Raw genomic sequence first — 6,944 nt, 5'->3', positions numbered from 1 at the left:
GTTCTATAAAGGTGGATAAAGAGTACATGGTCTGAAGAATTTAACTTTAAAGTATGACATTGTTATACTTTGCATATTTAGATGCATGATCACAAACACCCTAAAACTGTCAGACGTTCTCTCACTACAGAAGTAGAGTGAGGAGACAAACGGAGAAATCCCAGCTTCTTGTTCCTGCTCTGAGATGGGAATGCTTTTACTGACAAAAAGTCCAGGCTGAAAGTGATGGAGTAGATAACAAACTCAAAATGGTAAACCAACTGTTAACAGCCTTCTGAACAGGTACATAATATTTGTGTTTTTTCATCTTGGAGATGCCCATGCTCAGGTTGTAGCTGAGTGTAATTTCAAGCATCAAAATAATGAGAACCCGTGTCTTAAATGCTAGAAAACCTCTAACTTCAAAATAAAAGAAAAACAAAAGAGAGATGGATCTTATTTAAATCTGCTTTCTTCACTATGGAACACAAGTTAGACTTGGTCCTGGATCTTCATGACTTTTGGGTGAAAATTTGCAACATAAAAAATATCTGGGGAATTTCTGTAAACAAGAATTACCACACCTCCTGTTTTTCATTTTATTATGAAAGACCTCTTTCCTCATCTGTGTTCAGTACTACACATATACTGCAAACTTGTTTGGTGGTATTGATCTACAGCATGTAAATGAACTGTTCATATGCTGATGTTATCTTTATTTCTATTGTAAGGTAATATGGCTGTGACTCATGTTTTTGCATAAATATTTAAATTACGGTTTCAACATTCTTATTTAGAGAATCCTGTGCCAAATGCTGCTGTGATAACTTCAACAGAAGTTACTTTGAAAGGCAAGTGGGAATAACTGATTATAAAAAAAAAAATCTTCCGATAATTTCAGATACTCAAGGATATTCTTCAAACCAGTACTGATGGTTTAAATTACCAACTTTATGACCTTCAGCCACCCCATCATTTGTTACATTGATGTTTTATTGCATCACACTGCTTTCTGAACTGTTAAAATATGTTTGTTTTCTTTCTTTTTTTTCTACTTTCCCTAAGTGCTTATCTTACACAGCAAATAATAAAATCATATCTGCATGTTCCAATATACAACTCATTTGCACATCAGTTGGGACCCAGTATTTCACAGACTTATGAATAAACAAATAACCCATTTCAAGATTAGCAAATAAAAGCTTTCAGCACTATTAGATGTTTAATTTAATTAATTTAATTAACATGAGTTTTGCTTAACATTATGTAACTTTACATAATGTTCAGAAGTTTGACAAGCCTTGTATTGTATATGTTTGTTGGTGTAATATCAGCAGTCAAAGAAAAAGAATACTGTCAATCAAATAAATGATCATATGATCTGAAATTCATTGCTGGGTATGACAGCCCTTGACTACTCTTGAGTCTGAAGTTCTTCAATGAGCTGAAACCCAAACCAAGGTAAAGTACAGTTTGCTTGCTTCAAGGTTGATGTATTAAAGGGTCATAGAATAGAGACATCATGTTGGACATGAAGCAGTTTACAACTTGCTGAACACTAAATAGAGTCCACATAAGACTAGCTTGCTTTGGTAATACAAGCCTGTTTCCTGAGGGACAGTGTCTTAAAGACACTTAATAATATTTGTCTTGAAGTTTAACTGGGACACAACAATCACTGAGAGAACAATATTCAAGCTATTACCTCGTGTTTTGCTTCACAGTGAAGATGAGGCTCTTGCATGTTCCAGATAGATCACTATCCTCCCTTATCCCCCTATTCGTTAAAACAAAAAATTTGGAGAATATCTGATGCCTCCAGGATTTGTACTGTGAGAGCTCTAGAAGCTTTTATTCCTGCTAAAGCAGGAGGAGACAGTTCTTCAGAACTGTGTAACTGAAGAAACAATTCTCCCTGAAAAACTGAAGTTGACAAGCGGCACCAGAAAATTCTGTCAAGTTTCTAGTTAATAAACAGACAGAGATTGAAGCCATTTACATATTTTTTCAAGTGACTTCCCTTCATAATGGGGCAGCACTCAGATTCATTATTTGTGGAAGAAAGCGATGCTGATATGGATGTATCGGGGGGGGGCATTAATATTTGTATTGCATATCCTCTCAAGTATAAGCTAAATCCTGTTGTTGGACATGGAGCAGCAATACAGAAGGGATTTCTGTGCACACAAAACCCAATGACAAACAGTTCATGAATCTTGAGCTCCTCTGTACCGAATAGTAAGATCTATGGCAGGTTTTCGGTAATCTGCTCAGCTGCAAGACAACATATGCAAGAGAGATGGATAGGATTGATGTAGTCAGAAAATTTAGCAAAAAAAGTATCTGAATCGATATATTCAAAACTCCTGAAGCAATTTATGAAGTATCATAAAGATGTAGGTGCTATTGAGCACACTGACTAACCCATCCTGTTGCCAAAACAAATAAAAGACAACTGCAACAGCTTTAGAGCTGGGAGGGAAAATGTTTTCTCTAGACTGCAACAACTGTCCACCAAAGCTGTCCTGTCTGCAAGCTCTTTCTAGTTGCACAAGACCCAAGAAGTGTATCAGACCATCAGGAAGCTAGAGCTGCTGGATCTTCAGTTCTCAGAGTGCTCCGTTCCTGCAGAACTTAAAAGTAATGATTCAGAAGATCCTTCCAGTTGAAGTGAATGTGCCTTCAACGGTAGTCAGAGAAGGAACCCCCAGATCAGAAGCCCATGGATGTTCTAAACAAAAAACCACCACCGGTAAAAAGAAACAGCTCCCAGACCAACATCTTCCAATCACAAAAATTTAAGGAACCCATATTTTTAGGTTTTGCTAGCTACAACTTAACTGTGGTCTATTCAGAAGAACTTTATCTCATGCTGCCTTGAGGCATCTGGCAGCACAATTCCATGTGAGAAAGAGAGTATTAGACTAAAGCAATCACGAATCTGATAAAGTAATTCTGCTTAAATTCACACTGCAACTGCTTAAAAGATTATCTCTCAAAACTAAAACAAGTGAGATAAGCCCACACAATAGGGCTGACTCTTCCAAAACAAATGCATGCATAGGGTTACATGGTAGTAACTCCAGCTGAATAATGTTGAAATAGAACATTAATTAATGTTGAAATACTCCGTTGGACTTTATCCAGTAGTTCCCTGTCTCTCTTGCAATGGAGAGCCCAGATATGGACAGAGTACTCCAGATGTGGCCTCACGAAGGTAGAGAGGAGAACCTCCTTCAGCCTGTTGGTGACACTCTTCTTAATGCACCCCAGGATACCATGGGGCTTCTTGGCCACAAGAGCACACTGCTGGCTCATGGTTAACTTGTTGTCCACCAGGACTCCAAGGTCCTTCTCCATGGAGCTGCTTTCCTGCAGGTCAGTTCCTAACCTGTACTGGTGCGTGGGGTTGTTCCTCCTTAGGTACAGAACTCAACACTTGCCCTTATTGAACCTTGTTAGGTTCCACTCCCCCCAGCTCTCCAGGTCTCACTGAGTGGCCTCACAGCCTTCTGATGTGTCAGCCACTCCGCCTGGTTTTGTATCATCAGCAACCTTGCTGAGGTTACACTCTGTCCCTTCATCCAGGTTATTGATGACTGTATTGAACAAGTCTGGACCCAGTGCTGACCCCTGGGGAACTCAGCTAGCTACAGGCCTCCAACTAGACTCTGCACCGCTGATCACAACCCTCTGAGCTCTGTTGTTCAGCCAGTTCTCAATCCACCCCGCTGTCTACTCATGTAACCCACACTTCCTGAGCTTACCTATGAGGATGTTATGGGAGACAGTGTCAAAAGCCTTGCTGAAGTCTGTATGTCTGTGTGCCTCTCATACTGCCAATCCCAGAGCTGAACCCATCATTGCAAGTGTGTTTCACCAGGACTGATCAGAGACCAAGAATCACCTCCTTTGACCTGCTGGTGATGCTGTGCCTGATGCAGCCCAGGGTGCTGTTGGCCTTCATTGTTGCAATTGCTACCTCATCTTCAACTTGGTGTTCACCACAACACTCAGGACCTTTTCTGCAAAGCTGCTTCCCACCAGGCTGGCCCTCAGCGTGTGCCGGTGCATGAGGTTGTTCCTGCAGGGGCAGAACCCTTGCTGAATTTCACGAGGGAGGTTTCTGTCACTCCATTTTTCCAGGCTGCTGAGGTCCCTCTGGACAGCACAGGGAAATCATTCCAGCACTGTTCCTGTGCCATTTCCAAGCTTTAAAGGGCTGCTACTCCTTTGCCTGCCCTTACCTCCAGGACTGACGAGTACTACTTCCATAAAATGCCAGTCAATTATAATAACTAAAAAAAACCGCCAAACCCACAAACATACTGGGGCTGTGCTACAGCTTGTAATGAGACAGCATTCCAATAGTTACAGATCTAGGATTCTTTAGATGGAAAGATTATGGCCTGGATGCTGATACAGACATTAAGAAGCTTGTTTGTATAGAGTTCCAATAATAGACTAGACATTGCATTGGCTTTCTTTTAACAAGTTCTGTATAAATTTATGATACAAATTACGTTAATAAAATTCTAATCTCGTAACAGTGAGGCTTGATGAATCATGACATTTGAGCATGCTCCTGTGCAGAGCAGTGGTACAGCAAGGCCGTAATTTTGCCACGTGAAAGGAAGAAGATAATGGAGTGTCACAAGCAGAGGAAGTTTGATGTTGAGTAATAACATGTTACCGAAGGTTCCTGTGCTGGTTTGATATTTAAATGCATTGGGGGTGGTGGGGGGCCATTGGGGAAGGAGTTGAGTTGTTTCTGACTCAGACAATGGGTTTCCACACAGGGGTCTAAAGGCTTTGCATGGTGCATGAAGGCTCCATCCTTGGCGCAGTTATGCAGCACCAGATGTGCAGAATTCAGCTGGGAGCTGCAAAGGGACAGCACCAACAAGGTCTGGCAGGCACACCCCGAACACATCCCCCCACGCTTCTCTTAACAGCACAGACGTGCCTCAGGCCCCGCTCCTCACACACCTTCCTCGGCGCAGGACGGTTTCCAGCCTGCAGCAGGTTCCGGGCAGCAGCTCGGGTGCAGGGCCCGCTTGTTGCGCTGGCCCCACCCAGCGATGCTGCCGGAGGCCCCGGCCTCAGACCTGCGCTGTCACCGAACTTCTGTCTTCCTGCTTCTTCCCAAATGTGGAGGGACTTGGGGAAATGTAGTTTCTAATCCAGCCCCTGGTACGGGTCAGAGGACTGACCAGCTGAGCATGGCACCACGTGGACCTGACCCACGCACCCGGGCACGGTGAAGCACCTGTGACACCTGGCGTGGATGCTCTCTTCAGTGTACACTAATGCCTCAAGTGAAAAACATGAATGGAAGTCTGTCTGAAGGACAATGTGCAAGAATAAACTGACAACTTACATCGATTTACTTATGGTATTTTAATAACAAGATAATGCATTTCTCAAGTAAGAATTTATAAATCTGGTAATTTATAGAAAAAAATAAATCACAGCTTCACAAAAAGCAAACTTTCAACAGTTTGTCCTATTTCCCCCCCCAACACGCAGTTTGCAATAAATCCCAACTGTGTTGGTAAAAAGTTAACAGTGGTGTGAAACTCTTAAAAAAATACTTGCAACAGCAATTGAAAATAAAATAGTGATTTTTACTCAGTGAAAAAGTAATAGGAATTGTGTTTCACGGTAAAAGATAAGTCAGAAAAGCAGCAAAAACTCCCCCTCCCGCTTGTCCCGTGCTAGCTTGCCCCGCATGCTCCGGAGGCTGCTGCCACCCTGGCTCTGGGCCTCAGATGGGAGCAGCAGCAGCTCCGGGCAAAGTGAAGGACTATGAAGATTTTTCTATGGGTTCATGCCCATTTTTCACTCTTTCTTCACCTCTCCAACACAAACTGGAAAACTCCAAAATTTTAGTTGTCACACCTCGCATTTGAGTATTTATAGGAGCTACAGGATTCAGATGATGTTGTTGTACTTTCACCTGTGCACAAAAACACCCACTGTTGAATTCATACATGCAAATACAGGACAAAAATGTTCCTTCTCTAATGTCTTAAAAGTCACATTTTCAAAGGTCATTGCACTTGATAATAAAAAGGCAATTAATATGGATTTGATATTAAATATATTGTACAGACCTGAACTTCTGTGCAATCCATTGCTTCAGACACACAAATATTTAACATCTTTTTAAAAACTAAACCTCTAGTCATAGTTTAACAAAGAACAACTCTTTGAAAGACAAAAATCTTCAAGAACGAACGGACACACACACACAAAATGCTCCCTTTAACTCCTAGTGCATTTAAACGCAGCTTTGAAAGTCTCTGTGCTGTTCCAACACGTAACCTCACACCCTTCTGCACCGGTCTGGTGGCGCTGCCCAAGGCCACACTTCCCCTGACCTAACCAGGGAGGACGGCACTTGTCACGCTGTTGGTGCCAACAGGAAAGCTGAAGCCAAGGCTGTTGCCTCACTCTTTACCTGTGGAGGACAAAACATTTGGAAGTGGGTGTAACTCAGTTGTCAGCACACTGCCTGTGAATTCCAGTGGCCAGTTTCAGGTGCCAAGCGCTTGTTCTTCCAAGCCAGGGTTTTGGGTTGTCCCAGCATATTTTGTGACAATTTGCTGCTAAAACTATGGACATGGAAACTGTAAGGGAGATTTGGGTCCCTGAGATATACTAAATGCAATCAAGAACTAAAGCACTGATATTTAATTTGGAGTGGACCCTCTTTAAGAAAAAACTAAGTTAGCTTCAACTTTCAAAAGTTTAACACATAGTCACTAAAATATCCCTAAGCAGGATGACATAAATACGTAGTACTGGTCAAGAGAAGGGCATTGTACAGAGTAGTTCTAAGAGTTATCAGCTGCTGAGGACCAAGCAGCTGCCCTGTCAGTAGCATAATCCATCAAATTTGTCTTTCCAAGCTAACATGGAAGCACAAGAACATGAAACTGGGCCTCACCCAAAACATCCAT

The sequence above is a fragment of the Merops nubicus genome, unplaced genomic scaffold, assembly GCF_000691845.1.
Source record: "Merops nubicus isolate BGI_N331 unplaced genomic scaffold, ASM69184v1 scaffold25289, whole genome shotgun sequence".
NCBI lineage: Eukaryota > Metazoa > Chordata > Aves > Coraciiformes > Meropidae > Merops > Merops nubicus.
The sequence above is the reverse complement of the archived record's forward strand: the minus strand, read 5'-3'. Positions refer to the sequence as shown.